The sequence below is a fragment of the Notamacropus eugenii genome, chromosome 1 (assembly GCF_028372415.1).
Source record: "Notamacropus eugenii isolate mMacEug1 chromosome 1, mMacEug1.pri_v2, whole genome shotgun sequence".
Lineage (NCBI taxonomy): Eukaryota > Metazoa > Chordata > Mammalia > Diprotodontia > Macropodidae > Notamacropus > Notamacropus eugenii.
In genome coordinates this window covers 499,756,771-499,773,281 of record NC_092872.1, presented here as the reverse complement: position 1 = coordinate 499,773,281, position 16,511 = coordinate 499,756,771, and the positions used below count along the sequence as shown (strand labels likewise).

The 16,511-nt window shown below is 37.4% G+C and overlaps 1 long non-coding RNA gene across 1 annotated transcript; it reads left to right on the top strand.

The window, feature by feature from the left end:
* Window positions 1-4,648: 4,648 nt before the first annotated feature.
* On the top strand, window positions 4,649-6,029 carry LOC140519863 (uncharacterized). Its single transcript, XR_011972307.1, has 3 exons — window positions 4,649-4,904; window positions 5,365-5,519; window positions 5,923-6,029. It is a non-coding gene; the product is annotated as an uncharacterized lncRNA (long non-coding RNA).
* Window positions 6,030-16,511: the final 10,482 nt, after the last annotated feature.

Genomic DNA, 16,511 nt, shown 5'->3' with positions numbered 1-16,511 from the left:
GACTTAGGAATTCTTAGTAGGCATCTTTGAATAGTGTAAGAGCTGTCATCTGGAAGAGAGATTAGATTCATTCTGCTTGGCCTTAAAGAGAAGAACTTGGAATAATTGGTAGAAGATGCAGAGAAACATTTCTGCTTGATTTTAAGGGAAAACTTAAATTATGGCTGCCCCACCTCAGAATGTAATGAGTTTTCCACTGAATGGCTTCTGGAAATTTCAATTGTCTTCTAGAAAAGGATAGGTGACCAATGGTCAAGAATATTTTAGAGGTTGTCCTTTAGATATAGGTTGTACTAGATGATCAGATACACAGCAAAAGACAAGGGAAAGAATTCTGAATTTATTGTCAGAAAACCCAATTTACATTCCAGCTCTGCCACTTACTACCTAAATGACCTTGGGCAAATCCCCTAATCTATCTATATAATGAAGGGTTGGATTTTCAGTTCTAAGTCTATGATCCTATGACCTTTGAGATTTCTTCCCACTCTTTGATATGCTATGGTTCTTTTCTGTGGTTCAGTTGTTTCAGTCGTGTCAGAACTCTTCATAATCTCATTTGGGGTTTTCTTGGCAAAGATACTGGTGTGGTTTGCCATTTCCTTCTCCAACTCATTTTACAGATGAGAAAACTGAGGCAAAGAGGGTTAAGCAACTTGCCTAGGAATTGTCTGAGGCCAGATTTGAACTCAGGAAGATGAGTCTTCCTCACTGCAGTCTTGACATTCTATCCACTGCTTATAATTCTTTGACCATATAATAACAAACTAAACATTGGCACCAGAATGTAGCCTAACTTAATAAAAAGTAAAATAAAAAGATAATAAAGGTGTTCATTCCACTATAAAGAACTCGGATGAAAGGTTAAAAACTCTCTGAATTTCATCTGTTGTTCTTTTTCCTTGCTTTGTCACTAAAATTATACCCCTGAAAATCATGTTCTCTTTATTACTACTGAGTATTTTCGATCTTAAAACACTTCTTTTGAAAGGGTTACACCTATACTCAGTGATAAATGGACAAGCTCACCTAGCTGAACTGAAGGACGGCAATCTGTCAGTAAAGTAACAAGGCACAGAGCCATCCTCCACCCTCCCCTATCCATGAATATGGATGTGTGTCAGAAGTTCATTTGCTAGATCATGAACATGTCATTATCCCAGAATAGTAATAGAAGGAATTAGTTAATATAATGTTAGTTAGGTAGTTGTAGTAAAATAAGAAGAGTTCTCTGATCAACTGGATAAAATTGTAAGGTGGTAAACCTTTGTTTGGGACTTAGAATCAGAAAGACTTGGATTTAAATAATATCTCATATATTTATTAGACATATGACCCTGGACAAGTCACATAACCTCCTTCAGTCTCAGTTTTCTCCTCTACAAAAAAAAACCTACATCAAAAGAATCAAAAGAAGTAACTCATGTAAAGGATTTTGTAAATCATAAAGCACCAATATGTCCAATCATTTTTCTGTAGTGTCTGACTTTTCAAGGCCTCATTTGGGGTTTTGTTGGCAAAGCTACTGGAATGGTTTGCCATTTCCTTCTCTAGTTCATTTTACAGATGGAAGAACTGAGGTAAACAGGGGTTAAGAGACTTGATCAGGGTGACAGTGCATAAGTGTCTGAGGCTAGATTTTAATACACTTCTCCCTGACTCCAAGCCTGGTACTCTATTTGCTGTACCATCTAGCTGCCCCTATACAAAAGCACCCTGTAAATATTAGTTATTATTATTGTTTCTTATTGCTATTATCATCCTCATTTAGAGAAGAATTGATTTGTTCAGATTCTTGTGAGCCAGAAACACTCTCATTGTGCTGGCCTCTAAAAGGATGTCAAGGCCTCTCCCTCACTCCTTTTGTCATATTTCTTCCTCTTTTCGAAGTGGTCCAGGTAGACCTGAGTTCTGGGTAAAGTCCCCTGAGGGACTCTGTAGATATGGATCAAAATGTCCCCAGTTCCTGTGCAAACAATGAAGGTAACAATTCACATACTGGGCACAAGAGAGGCCTATTTCACCCCCACAAAACTCCAGTGGAATGACTCTCACTCTCAGCTCCAGAGATAACAATATCTGGAGCTCAGCAGCTGGACAGCAACAAGAACTCCTGGACCTCTCGTTCCTGGGCACTGCTAGTCTTGGAGTGGCAATGACATATAATGAGACACATTCAACCATACAACTCCAAAAGGGAGGAAGCATATAACCAAGGAGTTCTTAAACTCAAGTCTTCTAGAGGGGAGGAGAGGAGTTTCTGATTAGTGCCAACTGGGGTTTGCTTCCATAATAACTCCAAATTTGAGGACTTGGGGATCCAGACTTAGGAGGAGCAGCATTTCATGTTTGTATTAGTCTCCTATGAAAAATAAAATTGTATGTATGGTCCCTGAAGCTGAAGGAGCAGCGGGAGGATGTAAGCTATGACACAGGAAATAAAAAAGACTTGGAATTTAGCCTCCACTCCATCCATCAGTTATTCACACAGTGCAAGTCCAGTGGGAAGGAAATTGCCTCTCTTGCAACAGCAAGTTCAATAGAGCACAAACCACAGGATGGTGCCAAGAGTGAGTCTAGGTGAGGGAAGCAGAAAACTGGGAAAGAATTTTTACAACTAGTGTGTCTGATAAAGGCTTCATTTCTAAGATATATAGAGAACTGAATCAAATTTACAAGAATATGTCATTCCACAATTGATAAATGGTCAAGGGATATGAACAGGCAGTTTCCAGAGGAAGAAATTAAAGCTATCTATAGTTATATGAAAATGCTCTAAATCACTATTGATTAGAGAGATACAAATAAAAATAACTCTGAAGTACGACATCACACCTATCAGACTGGCTAACATGACAAAACAGGAAAATGGTAAATGTTGGAGAAGACGTGGGAAAGTTGGAACACTAATTCATTGTTGGTGATGTTGTGAGCTGATTCAACCATTCTGGAGAGCAATTTGGAACTATGCCCAAAGGGCTATAAAAATGTGCATACCCTTTGACCCAGCAATTCTAGGGCTGTATTCCAAAGAGATCATACAAATGGGAAAAGGGCCCGCATGTACAAAAATATTTATAGTAGCTCTTTTTGTAGTGGCCAAGAACTGAAAATTGAGGAAATATCCATCAGTTGGGAAATGGCTGACCAAGTTGTGGTATATGAATGTAATGGAATACTATTATGCTATAAGAAATGATAAACAGGAAGACTTTAGAAATACCTGGAAAAATTTATACGAACTGATGCTTAGTGAAGTGAGCAGAGCCAGAAGAAAATTGTACACAGTAACAGCCACATCATGGGATGACTGACTTTGATGGACTTAGCCCATCTCAGCAATGCAAGGTCCTAAAACAATTCCAAGAGACTCATGATGGAAAATGTCATCCACATCCAGAGAAAGAACTATGGAGTCTGAATACAGAGTGAAGCAGACAATTTTCTGTGAAAATATATTTAATAGGAACGTATATACACAGACTGTATCAGATTACATGCTGTTTTGGGAAAGGAAGAAGAGAGGGAAGGGAAAATAATTTAAAATTTACTGGAAGTGAATGTTGAAAACTAAAAATAAATAAATTAACTTTAAAAAAAAGGATGAGTCTGGGGAATATTCCAGGTCCTAGAGAGAAAGGATACATTGGAAAGAGAGAGGAATTGTACTAGCTACTTGTGAATTACTGTGAGTCTTCTATGTAGTTTGTGCATTTTCTATAGAGTGAAATGGATACTCATTGACATCTCCAGTAACTGCATGAGAATTGGTTGCTTTACTCATATCTCAACCTCCTACCTATACTTGATCTACATTTTGAGATTTCTCAGGGGCATCTCTAAATGGGAACAAAATGAAATGGACAAAGAAAGAAATGATTTGGTAAGTATCCCTCAGTGGTGTGCTAGTAAAAGTTTAACAACTGGCTCCCCTGGAGAAAAAAAAAGCATACACATCACACTTATAAGTTTAATCTGCATTGACATTTTCTCTCTTGCTTCCTTAGGTCTAGAAATAAACAAAACAATAAATCAAGCTATGATTTTTAGTGTTTGCCAATTTCTGAGCTGTAAATGCTCCCACTGAAAGTTTCACAATTGATTCTGTGAGCTGGTCTGATCTGGCTCCAATAGCCCCCAAGAATGTATTAAGGCCATGTAAGCACTGGACTTGAGAGCACTGATTGTAATATCTCACATTTCTGTAGACTCATATGGGTATGAGAATTCTTTCCCCACAATACCCCAGTGATACAGCTAAAGTAAGTAGTGGTTTGGGTAGGTGGGGGAGGAAGGATGGATCTCAAAAATCTTAGTGCAGTGTTAAACTTTAATAGCTAATAATCAATCATGATGATGATAGCTTACATTTATATAGCTCTTATTATGTGCCGGACACCGTGCTAAGCATTTTGTAATTATTATCTCATTTGATCCTCATTACAACCCTTGGGGGTAGATGATATTAACATCCTCACTTTACAGGTGAGTAAACTGAGGTAAATAGATATTAAGTGACTTGCCCAGGGTCATACAGCTCTGTAAAGTCTGAGGCCAGATTTGAACTCCGATGAGTCTTAACCTTGTTTGCCTCAGTTTTCTCATGTATAAAATGAGCTGGAGAAAGAAATAGCAAACCACTGTAGTATCTCTGCCAAGAAAACCCCAAATGAGATCACAATGAGTCAGACCATGAACAAACAACCAAACATCTCTCTCTCTCTCTCTCTCTTTCTCTCTGTCTCTCTTTGTCTCTCTCTCTCTGTCTCTCTGTCTCTGTGTGTGTGTGTCTGTGTTTGCTATGCAGCTTTTTCTGAGGAATTGGAATTTAGAGAAATAGTGGTAAAAGAGTTAGGGAAGGGGAACCAACAAGAGGAAGCTTGAGGTCATGGAGGAATAAACAGGTTTGAGATGTTATTTCTTCTGAGGTTAAAAAAACGTTGTGGTCAATACAAGGGAATGAATTGTCCTACACAGATTTTCTCTCTTCCTGAGTGGAAAATTAATCCATCAACATTTGTGGGAAGGGGGAAAAAATCAGTGTAAAACAAACAAAATGTCCTTTCTTCTACAAGTTTACTTTGTCACAGCCATGTAAATAAGGAATGAGTTGACTCCTAAATATGTTTCCTAGGAAGCATAAATTCCAGAAAAGTGGAAAACATCAGAATGAATCATCGAATTATAGATTTAGATATGGAAATTACCTTGGATACTATCAAATTCAACCTCATTATTTTATAGATGAAGACACCAAGGCTTAGTAAAGTTAAGTGACCAGAGGGAGGTCACATCAGTAAAGTGTGAAGGGAGATTTGACCCTAGGTCTTCCTGACTCCAAGTTCAGCACATTCTCCATTACAGAATGCTAAGATCATGTTGATACTCAAATAGAAACAAAGCACATGGTCTACCTGGCCTCAACAACCTGAGAGGAAAAGAGCTTGTCTACCTGCCTGACTGCTGGAATCCTGTTTCTCCCTGAATAAGCCTGATCCCTGACCAGGAAATGTTCATAGGTAGCCCCCTTCATTCTAGAAATTACATCCACAAGAAGGGCAGCAGGAAAAAGTAGAGGGGAGGGGAGAAGAGAGATAGGGAAGGAAAATGGGTGGGGAGAGAAAGGGATGAGAGGGTAGGTAAGGAGAGTGGAAGGGAGGAAAGAGGAGAGGAGTGGAGAAGAGAGAAGGAGAAAGGATGGGAGGGGAGAAAGGGGGAGAAGAGAAGAGGGGTGGGGAGAGGAAGGGAAGAGAGTGGAGGGAAGGAGAGGGAAAGAGAGGAAAGAGGAGAGGATGGGACAGAATAAGCAGGGGAGGGGAGGAGGGAAAAAGAAGGACATAAGTGAAGAAAGGGAAGGGTGAAGAGGGGAGAGGAGATAGACTGAAGGTCTGTTATTGATAAAATTTTTATCCTCTATTTCAGGACACAAACATGTTAGCAGACCACATCCATGACCAGTAGGACTGGTAGCCTGACCAAGACAAAGTCTCTATTCTACAGGTCTAATAAATGATGGTTCAATATGAAAACAGCTCTGAAAACAAATATCCAAGACTCTAGAGATTCCTATTCACTTAGAATAAAATAACATAGGGCAAAGAGTAAAATAAAACAAAAGGGTCTTATTGTAAATAAAGAACCCTCCAACTAGCTGTTGATAGTGAATTAATTCTGTGAACTTGATTTAAGTTAATATGTTAACCAAAAGAAGGAAGCTACCAAAGGTATTTAGAAGAAAGGTCTAGGGAAAACAGCAATGGACTACTAGGAGTAAGAAGACCTAACTAACTGTGACATTAAACAAATCATTTCAACTTTAAGGCCTCTGTTTCCTCATCTGTAAAATGATGGGTGGATGATCTTCAAAGTACCTTCCAACTTTGGAAGCCTGGTATTCTATAAGGGGTAAATGGAGAGAAAGTAAAATTGAACATTTGGGGAAAATGAAAAGGTTAAAATCAGTTAATCAAAATATCAGATAGACTAATTAAAGACTTCATGGATTTTAATCAAGCCAATTATGCTCATTAATGAAATAATTAGTACTATTTCACGTACCCTTCATAAGTTTCTATGGTGGCTATAGGTTGGATATCCACATGCAATCCATGGAAATCCGTTTTTCTTAGGACTATAGAATTTAGAACTAGAGGAGACTTTAGAGATTACCTAGTCCAATACCCCCATTTTTTACAGATGAAGAAACAAGTCCAGAGGCAAATTAACTTTTCTTCCCTAGTCATAGAACTCTTAAGTAGCAGAGAGGGGATTCAAACCCAGATGCTTTGACTCCAAATCCAAGGCTCTTTCACCAGTTCTATCTGATTTAAGGACGACAATAGAACTCTCCATTTTAGTTGAAAGGCTCACTTTATCTGTTTGTAAAAAGATCACTTCCATGGGAACAATTTCCTTTGGAAGCACAGAGATTGCACTTGTTTTTAATCATGCCTTTACTCCGAATGCCCTTAAAAGGATTTAGTCTTTCTAGTAACAAATGCTGCCATCCATGGTCACTGTTGCCCTCTCCTGGCACAATCTAGTATATCTAGATGACTGTATTTCTTTTTCTTAAATACAAACAAACGCACATACACACACACACACACGTGGGTATGTATGTATGTGTATATATGTATATATACATACACACATATATTTGTATATCTATATATGTGTGCATATGCATATCTATATAGGTATATATCTCTATATAGTTATATATAAAGACAGACAGACAGACAGACAGATAGATAGACAGACAGACAGATGGAGAAAGCAAGCTAGAGAGAACTATCCACCAGTTACACTTCTGAATTTTCTAACAAGTAGAGTCACTATAGATGGATGACTCATCCACTATAAAACCCATACCCCTAAATGGCATCCAAGTTTATGAAAGTTAGATGCCCAATTGACCTTAGGGTCAGGAGATCCAACAGGATATAATAAAGCTATAGATTAAATTCTAATTAAATATTTTCTAAGAGCTTCTTCTTTCAACAATAACAACAAAAAGGTAGCTTAAAAATTCAGAATCAGTCAGATCCAGAAGGGCCCTTAGAGATGATCCAGTCCCCAAGTCACAGCATATCAAAGCTGGAAAAGATCATCTTGTCCAATGTGAAAAAGGATTCTCTCAACAACATTTCTGCCAAATGATCATTCAACCTTTGCTTAAGGACCTCCAGTAAGAGGTAACTCACTACCTCCTAAGGCAGCCCATACCATTTTTGGACCACTTTAGTTGTTAGAGTGGTTTTTCTTACATAGGGCAGGCATCTGCCTCTGCAAATTTGAGCCATTTTCCCTAGTTTTGTCATATAAGACTAAAGTCCTTATTTTAAAGAGGAAGCTAAGAAAGAAGAGGGACTGAATTAAGATCTCATCAACAACCAACCAAAGTAAGGAGTAGAATGAGATGAACATTTTTGGACATGACCCATGTGGGGATTTGTTCTGCTTGACTGCATATCTGATACAAGGGTTTTACTTTTTATTTATTTCATTTGATGGAGAGGGGTGGGGGGAGTTGTAGAGGGAAAGAAGGACTAGTGCTGGAGTTGTCAAAATGAAAAAAAAAGAGAGAAAAGGATCAGTGAGATATTTTTAAACATGTAAAAGAAATACAGATTCATATGAAGATCAGTAGGAAAATAAAAGTAGAACAGCTTTGGAAATAGTTTATGTTTTATCTACTTAAAGAGAAAAGCAAGCTATTTTAACACAAATTTGTGACTTCATAGAGCCCGCTTTTTCTGTTCTACTCTGAATATGGAAATTTGACATGGTTAAGTTCTCATCTCATTTGATGTGGGTTAAGTTCAGGGTTATTTTTTGTTTGCTTGTTTTTTAAAGATCTCTGTCAAGTTGCTTTTATGAAGTTACAATAAAGTACAAAATTATACTACAAGAGTAATGAGAGAAAAAATAGCAATGGGATATTTAGAGACAAAGATAAGATCTTTTTGTTATTCATTCATGACTCTTTGTGACTGTTTAGAGCTTTCTTGGCAAAGATCCTGGAATAGTTTGCCATTTTTTTCCCCCTTCAACACATTTTATAAATGAGGAAACAGAGGCAAACAGGGTTAAGTGACTTGCAGAGAGTCACATAGGAAGTATCTGAGGCCATGAAGAACAGTCTTCCTGACTCCAAGCCTGGCATTCTACCACTGTGCTACCTTTCTGCCCTACCTAAGATCCTGTCTACAGGGAAAACACTGAGTTGCACAAAGGTAAGTACGCTGTTGCTGGCAAAACAATATATTCCTATATGATCTGAGTCACTTGTCAATGAACTTGAGTTCTATGTAGTGTTCATGGTTCTCAAAAAAATCCAGGTGGTTGATGAGTTTGATGGATCTAAATGATCCCTCTCATTTGGGCAAAGCTGAGAGTAGTCACAGGGAGAGGGAAGACATAGCATGAGAGATCCCTTCCAGCACCAATTCTAAGATCAAAAGATAACGATGCTTCTAAGAACTCACATGCAATAATGACTCCTACTTTTAGTACTTTCCCAAATCAACATTATGGGTTTAATATAGTGAAAGTTTAATTTTCCCCATTTTACAGATGAAGAAATAGTTTTGCACTGAATGGTGAAAAACTTTCTCATGGGCACACATTAGGTATCTGAACTGGGATATGAATTCAAGTCTGCTAGCTTGTTGTCGGACCCAAATCTAGTACTCAAACAACAATACAGGGTATATTACTTGAAAGGGGTGGTCTAGACCATAAAAATTATTTGAAATTTTGTAATTTAAAAAGATTAGCATTTTATACATATATATTGAAGATATAAACCCTCCAGGATGCCTTTATTTTTCTTTGCCATGCCCTCTTCCTCTTTCTGACAAAAGTAAGCCTTTGTTCTATATTATTAGACTTTCTACATTTGTTTATCATTTTACTAAAACAACATTGATTCCCAGGCTGGGAATTACTGGAGTTCCCCAGAATTCAATTTCTACAATTGACTTTTGACAGAAATCAGGATCTATCTTGACCTTATACCTCAAACTTTAAACTCTTGAATGGTTGTCTTTTTATGAGTTCATAAATCATTGTGGATTGTCCCATTTCAAGTACAAATGATTTTGTGGTTTTACCATTAAAACAACTCTATTTCACCTGAAGATAACATTCAGTTAGCAGCAAATGGAATTTTCCTGGTGAGGGAAGTGGGGTTCTTATCACACAATGGAAAGAGTACTGTCAGATTAAAATCAAAATACTTTGTTTTGAAACCCACCTCTAATTCTGTGACATTAGGCATATTACTGAACCTCTCTGGACCTCATTATTTTCATTTATAAAATGAAGGGCTTGGTTCAGATGACCTTTATTGGCCCTTCCAACTCCAAATCTCTGATCCTTTGTACCTCCTATCTGTAAATTCCACAGTAGCCTCAAATCAGGCTTATTCAGGTGAAAGTTTCTTTCCCATAGTTTACAATTTCAATTCATTTTCTAAAAATGAGAATTAGAAACTAGTTATGCATTACATCTCTGTCTACCCTGTCTGTACACTTTATGACTTTCATGTCATGATTCTCCACTTCCTTTGATACAAATGGGCCTTCTTTCAAATTTAAAGATTCCACTTACTTTAGAAAAATTAAGCTCTCATCTGTTTCCTTCATCTGTCATCATTAGCAATGGCAGCTAACAGAAAGAACGTATAGGCATCATGAATGATTACCAGTCATTACATTTTCAAGAAGTCATTATCACAATATTTACAGGATCTATTTCATGAACTGTTGAACATCACAAATATCAATTACATTTTTCTACACCTCTATGAAAAGCAATATTATACCAACCCTTAGATGGGAAGCCATTCAGAGTTATTTTTAGATACATAGTCAAATTGTTTGATCGTTAATAAATTATACTACTGTAAGAGACCTGAGTATGATCAAGATATTAGTACAATTCTGAATCAAATAGAACATGGTAAATAGTATAACATTTTTAAAATGCCTTCTGGCAATAGTAATAAGAGAATTTTTGCCAGTCTATTTGGAGTTATTTTAAAATGAGGCTCCTTGGATTGAAAGAAAATTTTTTTTTCTTTTTCTGTGACTTCATGGGTGTAGGGTACTCCTATTGAGCAAACTCTGCTAATGAACATCAACAAGTGTTCAGCAACCTATAAGCATAGAGAGTTGCCTGGACACTGAAAGACTGAGTTTCTTATGGTTACAACACAACCAGCATATATCAGAGTTTATTTAATCTTCTTGAGTCCAAGCCTACTCCTAAGGATTTCACCAGTGTAAATCAGTTGCCTCAGAGGCCAAGAGAATCAAGAAACCACTTAAGCCGGTGATTACTTGATCTTTTTGCCAACTAGAGAGATACGTCAGCCAAGGGAAACAACAGTTCAAAATATAAATTCATTTGCAAAATTTTATGGAAGGAGATGATGAAAGAAGGGTTACTAGTAGAAGTACCTCATAAGACAGCAAGAAGCAATTCAGGAACAAACAAGAGTGCAGAAAAGTTTTTGGAAGACCCATTAAGTCAGATCATACTTAAGGATCAACTAGAACACCAGAGAGAAACTTGGAAAATATCTGTAAAGATTTCTGAAATAAACTCCATCAATGAGAAGAGAAACACCATATTTGAACTCTAACATCACAGCCCCCCAGTATGCTGCATTAATCTATTGAGGGTAAGGACTGTTTTGTTTTTGTCTTTGGATCCCCAGGACCTAGCACAATGCTTAGTACATACCGAGAAATTAATAAATACTGAACAATTGGAACTAAGGGAGAAAAAGTGGAAAGAATAGTCCATGCTAGAGGCAACACAGTTTGAAGGACAATGGGAATGATCTCAAAAGCCCAAGGGCAAAAAATGAGTAAAATCTCAAAGAGAAAACAAAGGTCTTTGAACACTTACTTTAATCTGTGAACCAATATTATCCAATGTAAAAGAAAATCCTGTGGACTTCTTAAATTTCATGGGACAGTAGCAAGAAACTCCAGAATGTTTCAAATGAGAAATTAACAATAAATTTTGAACATAAATCAGAGCTCTCAATACAGAGTTGAAAATCATAAATAGAAAAGTAGGAAAAAGTAAATTTATCGTAAAGAATCTCTCCAAAAGATCTAGAGCTCTGAAATAAAGAGTAGTAGATTTGAAACACAAAAATGCTCAAGTGGGAGAAAATTGAAAGAATATAAGTAAAAAGTAAAAACCTAATGCATGAAATCAACATTTTATAGCATATGCCATAATAAATCCCAAAGAGATATTTGACCTGCATATTAAAAGTCATACTATTTTTAAAAACCAATAGAGTATTAGGTAATGTAACTTTCACAAATTTGACAAGAGAGATCATTCTTAACCAGAGGAAAAATGACTATGAAAAAACCTAAAATAAATAACTTTGATTACATGAAATTAAAAGAAAAAATTTTGCACAAACAAAGTCAGTGTGACTAGAATAAAAAGAAATGTTATTAGTTTGTGAGGGTGGGTGATGGTAGAATCTTTGCATCAAATGGTCCAACATCCAATACATACATATATGTACATATGTATACACACATATATATTATATATACAAATGGGTGTGTGCCTAAAATTAATGCAGTCAATTAACATATATTAGGTACCTGCTATATTTTTTGCACTCTGCTAAGTACTAATGATACAAAAAGTTAAAAGACAGTTCCTGATCTTGAGGGTTTAAAGATATAATAGAGGAGATAACATGCAAACAACTATGTACAAATAAGATGTAGGCAGGATAAATAGGAAATAATCCAAAGAAGCAAGGTTTAATTCCTTTAAGGCATTTAAAGGGCATTGGGAAACCTTCCTGTAGAAACTGGAAGGTTATCTGAGACTTGAAGGAAGCCAGGAAAGCTAGGAGGCAGAGATGAGAAGGGAGATCACTCCATGCACGAGGGACAGTCAGTAAAAATACCTGGAGCCAGAATCTTGCTCGAGAAACAGGACTATGGCCAATATTACTGGATCAAAGAGTACAAGGGGCAGGATGTGGTGTAAGATATAAAAAGACTGAAAAGGTGAGGAGGCTACACTATGGAATGATTTGAAGAGGAATTTATATTTGATCCTGGAGGTGACAGGGAATCTCTGCAGTTTTTGTTTGTTTGTTTATTTGTTTTGTTCCTATATGGGGACAACATAGTCAGACCTGCCCTTTGAGAAAATTACTTTGGCTACAGTGGAGGATTAACTGGAATGGGGAGAGACTTGTGAAAAGGAGATTGACCAGCAGGCTATATTGCAATAGTCTAGGCATGAAGAAATGAGGGCATGCACCAAGGTAGTGATGGTTTCAGAGGAGAGGAGACATATTCAAGAGATGCTATAAAAGAAAAATCAAAAGGTCTTGGTAAGAGACTGGATATGGGTGGGGGGAAAGAGACTGAAGAGTTAAAGATGACACCTAGTTTGTGAGTCTGGGGAACTGAGAGGGTGGTGTCCTCAAAATTAATGGAAAAATTGGAAGAGGGAAGAGCTTTAGGGGAATGATAAATTCAATTTTGAACATGTTAAGTTTATGCTATATAGTCAACATCAAGTTTGAGATGTCAAATAGACATTTGGAGATGTGAGACTGGATGTCGGCAGAGAAGTTAGGCTTGGATAAGTAGATTGAAGAATCATGAATATAGAAATGATAACTGAACCCTTGGGAGCTGATGGGATCACTAAGTGAATTAACATAAAGGGAAAAGAGAAGGTCCAGGAAAAGTGTACCTAGCACGAGTAACCTGAAAGAAGATTGTGCAAAGGAGAATGAGAAGGACTCATCAGAAAAGTAAGAGGAGAAGCAGGAGAGAACTGTGTCCTAAAATCCTAGAGATAACCAAGAGTAGATGGTGATCAACAATGTCAAAGGTTGCAGAGAAGGCAAGAAGAATGAGGACTGAGAAAAGGTCATTGGATTTGACCACTAAGAGATCATTGATAACATTGGAAAGAGCAGTTTCCATTGAATGATGAAGTCAGAAGCCAGAATGTGGAGTTAAGAAGATAGTGAGAGAAGTAAAAGCATCTACTGTAGGTGCCTTCTCACATGTATCCTCAAAAGGCAGGAGAGATATAGGATGATGAGGATCATCATACAGGAGATGGATGAACCAAGTGAAGATTTTTTTTAGGATGAAATAGACATGATCGGTAGGTAAGCAGACAATAGACAGAGAGACATTGAAGATAAATAAGAGTGTGGATGATAGAGGGAGCAATCTGATGAAGGAGACAGGATGGAATGGTATCACTTGTGAAGGTAGATGTGTTTATCTTGACAAGGATGTCATATCATCATGAGACAGGGGTAAAGGAGAATGTAGTGGCAGAAGTCACCTGGGGGGTACGAGGGGAGGATGAGGGGAGACAATGGAGCTCTTGGCAAATGGCTTCAATGTTTTTGGTTAAAATATGAGACTAAGTTTTCAGCTGAGTAAGTCAGACAATAATGAGTCCTGAAAACTTTAAGAAGAGATGAAAAAAATTTGGAAGTGCCATTGCAATGAGTGGGCTAACAAGTCACTTGGGGAGGTATAGAAAGATGCCTAGCAGCAGTGAGGGCCCAGTTGAGGCTTTATGACATAAATTTGTACTAGATCTAGTCAGCACAAACATAGGAATGAAAGCAACAGATAGTGGGAGTGTTCCAAGAGAATAGGAGGGTATAGAGTGAAAATGGCTCACCAAAAGGTTAAGATCAAGAAATAAGGATAATGAAGCTAGTACAGAAGTGACAGCCTGAAAGAGAAACTGAAGAGTCAAGGTATTATTGGGTTATGATGTGAATGAAGAGCAGGGTTTGAGGTTGGAAGGCCAAGGGAGGAATAAAATGACAATAGAGTATGATCAGAAAAGGGAATTTCAGAGTTCATGAAGATGGAAGTGGCTCTTTGTGGTAGCAAGATCAACCATATCTGTGTGGCTGAGGTGGCATGGAGAAGTAGGAAATGAGTGAGATGATGAACTGAGTGGTTAGAGTGTTTGAGGAATTATCAGTTTATATGCTGAAGTCCACTTGTATGAAGGCAGGGATTGAGGAAGAGAGAAAGATTGTGAGCTGGGTTCCAAACTCATTGAGAAAGGAAGTAGAGTATCCTGGAGATCTACAGACAATCGCTACCAGTATTTTGGGTGGAAGATAATACAAAAAACCCAGAAAATGTCAATAAAACTTTATCTATAAAAGATAAAAATGAATGGGTCATATTGCAGTAGAAAGGGCTTTAGTTTGGGGTCAGAAGACCTATCTTCAATCCTAGCTCTGTCCCTACTTACCTATGTGACCTTGACCATATACAACCACTCCTTATTTTACAAATGAGGAAAGTAACATCCAGAGGGCTTTGTGCTTGGCCAAGCACATGACTTCAACAGTCTTTTTTCAGCTCTAAATCTGTGAATATAGGATCCTATAACTAGATGATCTCAGATGTCTTATTCATCTCTAATATTTTATGTGGTCTTTCTAAATAATCTGTCCCCTCATGACCATAAATGAAACAAGTCAAAAATAAATAAATAAAGATGAATTTTTCTAGTTTGCTCACTGTGGTCTTGGATTTGTTCTATCTTGTGACTGTTATACTTTGAAAACAATTGCACCAATAATGGTAATTTTCCACAAAGGCCTTTCTCTGACGTGACTCAGACCTCATTACTAATACAGAAAAAAAAATTCCCCATTTCACCGTGGAGTTTTCAGCTTTGTAAATTCCACATTGTCAGGTTCGCCATTGTTTCCACCATCAAGCATGGAGAAGATGGAGAAGTACATTGTGAAGGATTGATCAAATAGGAAAAAATGGTGGTGATTCTTCCTTTAATCCCTAGTGCAGTATATTTCCACTAAGGTACTCAACGAGAACAATATGAAAATGATAGTTCAACTGCAGGACATATTTCCTGTCTATTATGAAAATTCAGCAGGCATCATAGAAAACTTTCTGCTATGCTCTTCTGACTTCAGTATATGAAAAAGTCCTGCTGGCCCACAGGGGCCTTTCTATAAACTTCTCCATAAGACAAAGAAAGTAACAGAATATTAAAGCTAGAAAGAACTTTTAAAAACCATAGCTTATACCAGTCTCTCTTCTTGGATATCTTCCCCACCCAAAGCCACTTCAGGTCCTGATTCACTGAAATCCTGTTAAAGTAAAGACCTATTATGATTGAGCCACAACACAAACATGGAAGCCAACCCAGTGTTCTACTTTAAAAAGGGGGTGGTGGTGGTATAAGAAAGTTTCCACTGTGTGGAAATTGCTGGATCTCTGTAAAACATGGGTGACCCAGAGTTGACCTTTAATTTACTGGAAATAAAAAAAAACCTGTGGTTACAGACTGTTTGAATGAATAGTGTTCCAGATTAAGTAAGATCTGGAACAATAATGTGATGCAAAGAAGAGCCTGAGATAATGAGGTTGCAATACTTGGTGAAGTAAGATTAGAGAAGGAAATAACTGCACACAGCACCTTTTAAAGTAAAGAAGCTAGTTGTTGTTGTCCAGTTGTGTCTGACTCTTTATTACCCCATGGACCATATTGTCCATTGGTTGTTTATTTTTTCCTCGTAAAAGATACTGGAATGGTTTGCCATTTCCTTCTCCAGTAGATTAAGACAAACGGAAGTTAAGTGACTTGCCCAAGGTTACACAGTAGTATCTGAGATCTCAGATTTTCCAGGCTCCAGGCCCAGTGCTTTATCCACTGAAACATCTAGGTGCTTCTAAAGGAGCCAAAGTTCTTTACAAATAGGACCTCAGAAATGTTCTAACATATTAGGGAAGTGGTCCAATAGACAGAAAAATCACTGTCAAAGGTCAAGAAATGAAGCATTTAAAAATCATTTAAAGCATTTAGAGGTTTTTGACATCCACTATAGTATTCTTCTCTAGGAACCTCTATGCCTGGGACAAGTATCACAACTTGTATCCAAATCAAGCAATATGAAGTGAATTGGGGGAGAGAAGAAGGTA